This window comes from Cyprinodon tularosa, unplaced genomic scaffold, assembly GCF_016077235.1.
Source record: "Cyprinodon tularosa strain WSP-4 unplaced genomic scaffold, ASM1607723v1 ctg197, whole genome shotgun sequence".
Lineage (NCBI taxonomy): Eukaryota > Metazoa > Chordata > Actinopteri > Cyprinodontiformes > Cyprinodontidae > Cyprinodon > Cyprinodon tularosa.
Window position 1 is genome coordinate 3493064 of NW_024038720.1, and position 6623 is coordinate 3499686.

General features: G+C 36.3%; 1 long non-coding RNA gene across 1 annotated transcript; it reads left to right on the plus strand.

The window, feature by feature from the left end:
* Positions 1 to 5924: 5924 nt before the first annotated feature.
* Positions 5925 to 6199, plus strand: LOC119782695. The gene is made up of 2 exons (XR_005280699.1): positions 5925 to 6047; positions 6116 to 6199. It is a non-coding gene; the product is annotated as an uncharacterized LOC119782695 (long non-coding RNA).
* The last annotated feature ends 424 nt before the right edge of the window (positions 6200 to 6623 follow it).

Consider the following 6623-nt stretch of genomic DNA (forward strand, 5'->3'; position numbering starts at 1 on the left):
TTAACCTTGTGTTACTCTGGAAGTTTAAAGGAATTCTGAGCTTAGAGTAGTGATGTCAGAACACTATTAAGATTCTTCTGACATCACTGTGACATCACAGAGGGCGGGGTCAAAACAGGGTGGAGCAACATTTGGAACATTCCAAATGGTAAAAAGGTAGGGTTGCCTAGCAACCACCCAATGGTAAGAATTTCTCTTGACCTAAAGAAGAGAAAAAGGTCCCAGAAATCAAATCAGTAACACAACATAGGGCTTGATGTTAATTTCTTCCAGGAAAGACTTGGTTTGAGATATAAATAAATCTTCATATATGTGAATTATGCTTGATTTCCTGTCTCTGAACAATTTTCTGTTACAGCTTTAAACAGATTCAGAGTTTAGTTTAGTTATATAGGACCAATTTAGAGTGCATTAGCCAAGTCATTTACAGAGATATTGATATTTACAGAGGCAGTTTAATCAGAGCATACATACAGATTAATTATTTCATATTCAAATGAAAACCAGCAGATCGTAATATGTCATTGACGTGCAAAATTCACAGCTTCTGGATGGGTAAATCAGTGAATACTTTGCTATGCAAGCACCCTTGAAGAAAATCATGTTGGGTGTGATCATCCCTGTTTATTTTCAATAAGCACTAATTGCCCGAGACGTTATGGCAGGATTTTCTATCAGGTGCAAAATCGGATTGGTGTTTTTAGGGCTTTAAGGGATACTGTAGATCAGACGTCTTCAAAGTTTTCCAGGCCAAGGACCCCCAAACTGATGGCGAGATGGAGCGGGGACCCCCTAATTATATATATTGTTGTAATGATCTTGGTTCTGTTGGTTTTTGTCTAAGTTTTCAGTTTCAAGTTCATCCAGGTTTTTCCTTGTTTTCTAGCTTTATTGGTGTGTTCTAGATTAATTTAAGTTTCTTAGGTTTTTCTTTGTATGTCCTCTGTTGCCCCCTTGTGTTTTTCTCTCAAGGTTTGTTTGGAGGTTGTAGAGAGGACCCAAATGCAGAGGCTGACAGGCAGGGGTGAGTTCTTTAAAGATTTAATGAAAGATCAGGCAGCAAAAACAGGTATCCAAAAATCCAACATAAAAATAAAACACAAACCAGAACTATAGAGACATCAGGGGAAAACCATCACAAGGAGCCAGGGTGATACAAAGTAAGACGAGTAACCAGCACAGAGGGACTGCAGAGGGAGTGTATTTATGGCTGACTGAACAGAGGAAGGACTAACGAGCTGATAAGGAACAGGTGTGAGTAGAGCTGATGAGGAAGCCAAGGGAAAAGAAAACACAAGGGGGCAACAGAGGACATACAAAGAAAAACCTAAGAAACTTAAATGAATCTAGAACACACCAATAAAGCTAGAAAATAAGGAAAAACCTGGATGGACTCGAAACTGAAAACTTTGAGAAAAACCAACAGAACCAAGATCATTACAATAGTATGAAATTGTGTTATATCAAACTGGTCCTATTGTCACTCTATTACAGATGGAGTTATGTAACAAAAATAATTTCGCCCTGGACATATTGAAGTATTTCTGATTCTGGTTCTTTGTTGATGGGACAGGTGTTGTGAATGAAACAGTGCCCAGCTTGAAAGAGCTCCAGTGTGTTGCTGAATGTGTGCATTGATGATTGAAAGAAATCTTCTGCCTCCATTTATCTGTTCTCTACAGTGTGTTGAATTCATGTTAATGTGTATTTAAAGATATTTCAATTAAAAAATGCAGCTGGGAATATAAAAAGTCTAATCCACCAACACCTTCGCGACCCCCCATGCAGTACCTCTGTGGACCTATTAGTGGTCGCAGACCCCTGTTGAAGACATTTGCTGTAGATGGTGTTGACTGAGCTGAGTTGTCAAACTGCATATTCTAGGGATGACATTGATGTGGGGGACCACAGAAAAAAAATAACATCTGAAAGGCAGAATATAAGAATATGTCATTTCCACTATTGACTGACTTTTCAATGTAGGGTGTGTCTGGGTGCCTTTCAGGGGTTTTGTTTTTCCCATTGGCTAATGTAACACAAAACCAACTCTGTAAATTTGTGCCTCGGAGTGGTTGCAATCAATTTGCCTGAAAACCTTGTGATGCAATCATGGAACATGAAGGGAATTGAGCACACCCAATACAGCTTTGCTTTTGTTATCGTTTTGCATTTTGTCTAGATCTGCCGATGATGTGCTTGAGGCCAAAAGGTTATAAACCATTTGATGTAGAGCGTTTATTAGGTCGGGCTGCTGTTTGAATATGCACATACTCAACATCTGGGTTCTGTAACTGGGGAAATGACTTCCAAGAAGCATAGATTATGTTATATCTGGCTGGATAAAGCCAGTCTAGCCCTTAGTGTGTGCGGGGAGAATACAGAGTGGAATAAAGGTGACAACAACCAGGAGCATGAACAAATAAAAGCAAATGTAATGATATAAACCTTAGACAGTTAAAAATCATGCTGCTGTCTTTTTGCATATCTGATGTTGCTGCTGTTTTAAAATATCCATTATTGTAAAAATGTCCATAGCTGTATATTGGTTATTTATTCTACAGGTGCACAGCTTTTATATTGTTAAACATCTTACTGTACAGTATTTTATTTATCTTTTAACTCTGAACTATTATGTTAGTCTCATGCATTTCTCAAATTTTTCTATAATCTTTTTTCTGATGTAAACACCAGAATTTCACCATTGTGGGACAATAAAGAGATTTTCTATTCTATTCTATTCTATTCTATTCTATTCCATTCTATTCCATTCTATTCCATTCTATTCCATTCTATTCCATTCTATAAAAGGGGTAGAATGATCTAAGTAAATCTAAACGATGTATGCATAAAAAATATATCTGCAAAATCTCTTATATTCAACAACAAAAATATTTAGTTAAGCAAATTATGCAAAACAGCTATTAAAAAATAATCATATCAGATTTATAGTCCCCACAGTGCAGATATATTCAAATCTGTCCTTATATTACAACCAAATCCATTTACACAATAACAGATAAAAACCTTTAGATAAATCTAACATTACCAGCCACACATCTGACTCAAAAACCATTAAAACAGCTATTTACATTAATTTTAGGCAGAACAATTCACATACTTGTATTATACTAAACTGAACTTCCAATATTCACCACTGTTTGTAGCAAAGCATCTTTTTTCTCTGATCACGGAGCAACTGGCTTGCTAGGTCTTGCAATGAATCCTGGGATAACCAAGGATAGTGAAGATAAACCAGACCCATCCTTCAAATCGGCCAAAAAGAAAGACGCATTTATAGGCCACATAGCAAGGAGTCTTGGAATCCGACCGGACCTCGGCGCCACGCTATGACGTAATCGGCCTACGATTCTGGCCTTCGGAAGACGCATCCCATCAATTCGAACACACAGTCTGTGTTCGAATTGATGGGATGCAAAAGTCGCCAAACTAAATACAAAAAAAACTGAAATCCAGGAGACCTCATGGAAAACACACATTAGGGAGGAAGAAAAAACGAGGAACCAGAAAACTGTAACTGAGGAGGAGGAGTATATATGTCAAACAGATCAAAGACTGGGGTAATCAACAGATTGGAAGCAGGTGTGGACAGAATAATCTAGAAGGGAACTAGGTGAAGGAGATTGAAACAAGAAGGCAACAGAGGGTAAACAAGAAATATAGAACTCAAATACAACCACAAAACAAAATGGAAATGAAGGAATCATAATAAAACATAAGTCAAAGTGTAACTGAAAACTCAAAAACTGCAGAATAATGACAGATACTAATCAAAGCAATGCTATTCTATGATTATAGAATAGAATTATCTCTCCGCTATTTAACATCATTTTTACTATAATAATGGTGCTATATTTTGACCAGAAACATGCTAACATGAATTTAATGAGGCAGTCATTATAATATGTTATTGTTTTTTTAATGAATAAACACGTTTATTGCTACAGAGGCTAATTGGGAAATTTAGGAGCATAGGAAAGCAAGCAGAGTTGGAAAACAAAGCAATAAAAATTATGAATTTAACCCAGCTGTTTTCTAAAGGAGAAGATTTCAGGAAGTGATGTGGATATGGAGTCAACTTGGATGGCATCCAGAACAGGTGAAGATTATTTATGACATTTACAGGAATGATCATTTAACATCAAATGGAAAAAAGTCTCCTCTCATAATTTACAACTCTCTGATCTATGTTTCTGTTTTTCTGGAATATACAAATGGGCTGTTAACTGAATGTTTGAAAAGCAGCTTCAAGACCATATTATTATATATTTTGCTGGCCTGGGCTAATTGTACTACTACTAGATTTTATGTATACATACTTAAAGAAAACATATTCTGGATTTAATTGCATTTGCTGCATATGAATGTGACATATTAACCAAGTTATCATTTTTTGCATTCTGTAAAACATACTGTATGCCCAACAGAATTAGTATTTTTTTTAAACTGTATGCACAAATATTTGCGCTTTGAGCTTCTAAGATATTGAAAGAAATATCTTAAGATTGGTTTAGTGATTCTACATAAAATAAATATTTTCTCATTAAGACGACGCAACTTAAATAAGTTAAAATACTCCATGCAGGTATACTGTAGATTCCTTGAAAATACAGAAATTATACAAAAAGATATTCCTAAATGTAAAGGCACTAGTCTCTTACTCCTGTGTTAATATTTCTAAATGACTGTTTTAACTTTCTTGAATTTCTTTAAAAACTTACACTTAAGGGTAAAGGTCATGTAGCACCACCCTATGTAGAGCTGTTTAGAGGGGAATAAAAAGCAAGGTATAAATTAATAATACATTCATATCATTGATACTTTATCCAGGATGTGGATAGCTTCTACTTTGACATGTGTGCGACATTTGTTTTAACCAGATACCTATCAGCTTAAGGCATATAGATTTAAATATAGAGCTCTAAATAGAGAAAAACTACATTTTGGATTTATCTCATGAATGTTTATACATACATACATTAATTAAACAGAAGATCTTTTACTAATGAATACTATAAAAGCGGTTTAAATTAAAGGCAAAACGGACTCTCACTAAGTTTTTCTAAAAAAGAAAAATGTCAGACACCTATCCAGGAGTCTTTCTGGTGGCTCACACTAGAATAAATTGTGCCCATTTTGAGACAGTGAGATTAAACTACTCTGAATAGAGAGCAGTTATCCTTAGTCAACTAATTTATATTTGTGATGTTCAGAGTTTTGAGTTTCAGAATAGTTGATACCAATAGGCTAACTGGACTCTGAATTCAATCAGCCCAGATTTTAGCCTTTATCAATGGAAGCACAAAAAAGAAATAAGAAACCTCAAAGTGCAAATTTCTCACAATAGATCTTAGAGAAAAAAGAAGATTAAAGCAAAATGCTGAAAACTACAGAGATTTATCATGGCAGAGACTAGTACATGACTGGGATTTGATAGAAATTAAAGTTGTATCCTTAACATTACACTCATTTTAGTAACAAAAAATGTTTTATCTGTGTGTGAAATATGCTTCTAGGTGTAGCCCACCAGGAACGAATGTGTTGGGAGCTGGAGAAGTTCCACCTTCCTCCAGCAGAGTCCTCCGTGGATCCTCCTGAGCTGAGCTGCCTGCACACCTGTGACTGATCATCTCATCAGGAGGACCACAGTACTTAAGCTGTCTTCAGACCTTGCCTCGACGCCGCAGTGTTTAATCAGTTTGGTTAGCACCTTAGCCTTGAACCTCCTGAGAACTTTGCTATCTCTGAGTCCAGTTTGGATTCTAACCTTTTTGTCTCTGCTTCCAGGTTACCTGTTTTTCTCCTGTGAAGCTCTGGAAGAGCTTAACCTGCCGAGCCTGCCCTCTGAGCCTAACCTGAAGACTCTCTTCTGGATTTCCAAGCAGCTCTGGATTTAGAGCTGGGAACACAAACCAAGGTCAACACCCTCACTAGAAGTAAGACGCTGAAACAGTTATCGGACTCTGCTGAACCAAACCATCTCCGGACCCAACAGTTCCTCTCCCAAAGTCTCTTCTACGCTTCTCAAGGTACAGACCTGAAACCCTCAAGATCCATTCCTACCAAGCCAACGCTAACTGAACTGTCTCCCTCACAGACTCCAGTGAACCAGTCCCCAGGCCTGAACCAGCAAACTGTACATTTACTACGTGCTTGTGTAACAATAAACTTGTTAACTTTTCCTCTGAGTCCGTTGTGTTCTGCATCTTGGGCCTCTCAGTAAAACCCATCATGACAGAATGTTGCTGATAAAATCCAGTTAAATTAGGTAAGGTCAAGTTATTAGCTCCTGTTCCAATTCCAATTCCAAATGTTTAACACAGTCTTTGTTAGCCATATAAGCAAAATATAATCAAAATGTTAGAAGCCAAACCTTTTTCTCTTCTTTTTTTTATCATCTTTCTGTGAAAAAGCTGTATAAGGTGTATTTACAAGAAAATGTTAAAATATGTTTAAAACAAAAAAGAACCTAAACAAATTAAAAAATAAATATAATATATTATATTATATTTGTGGAAGAAGCAGTTAATACGAGAACAATATGTTCTTCCAATTATGCCGGGAAAACCCAAAATATATGATATGAGGTCAAGGTATTTATAAGA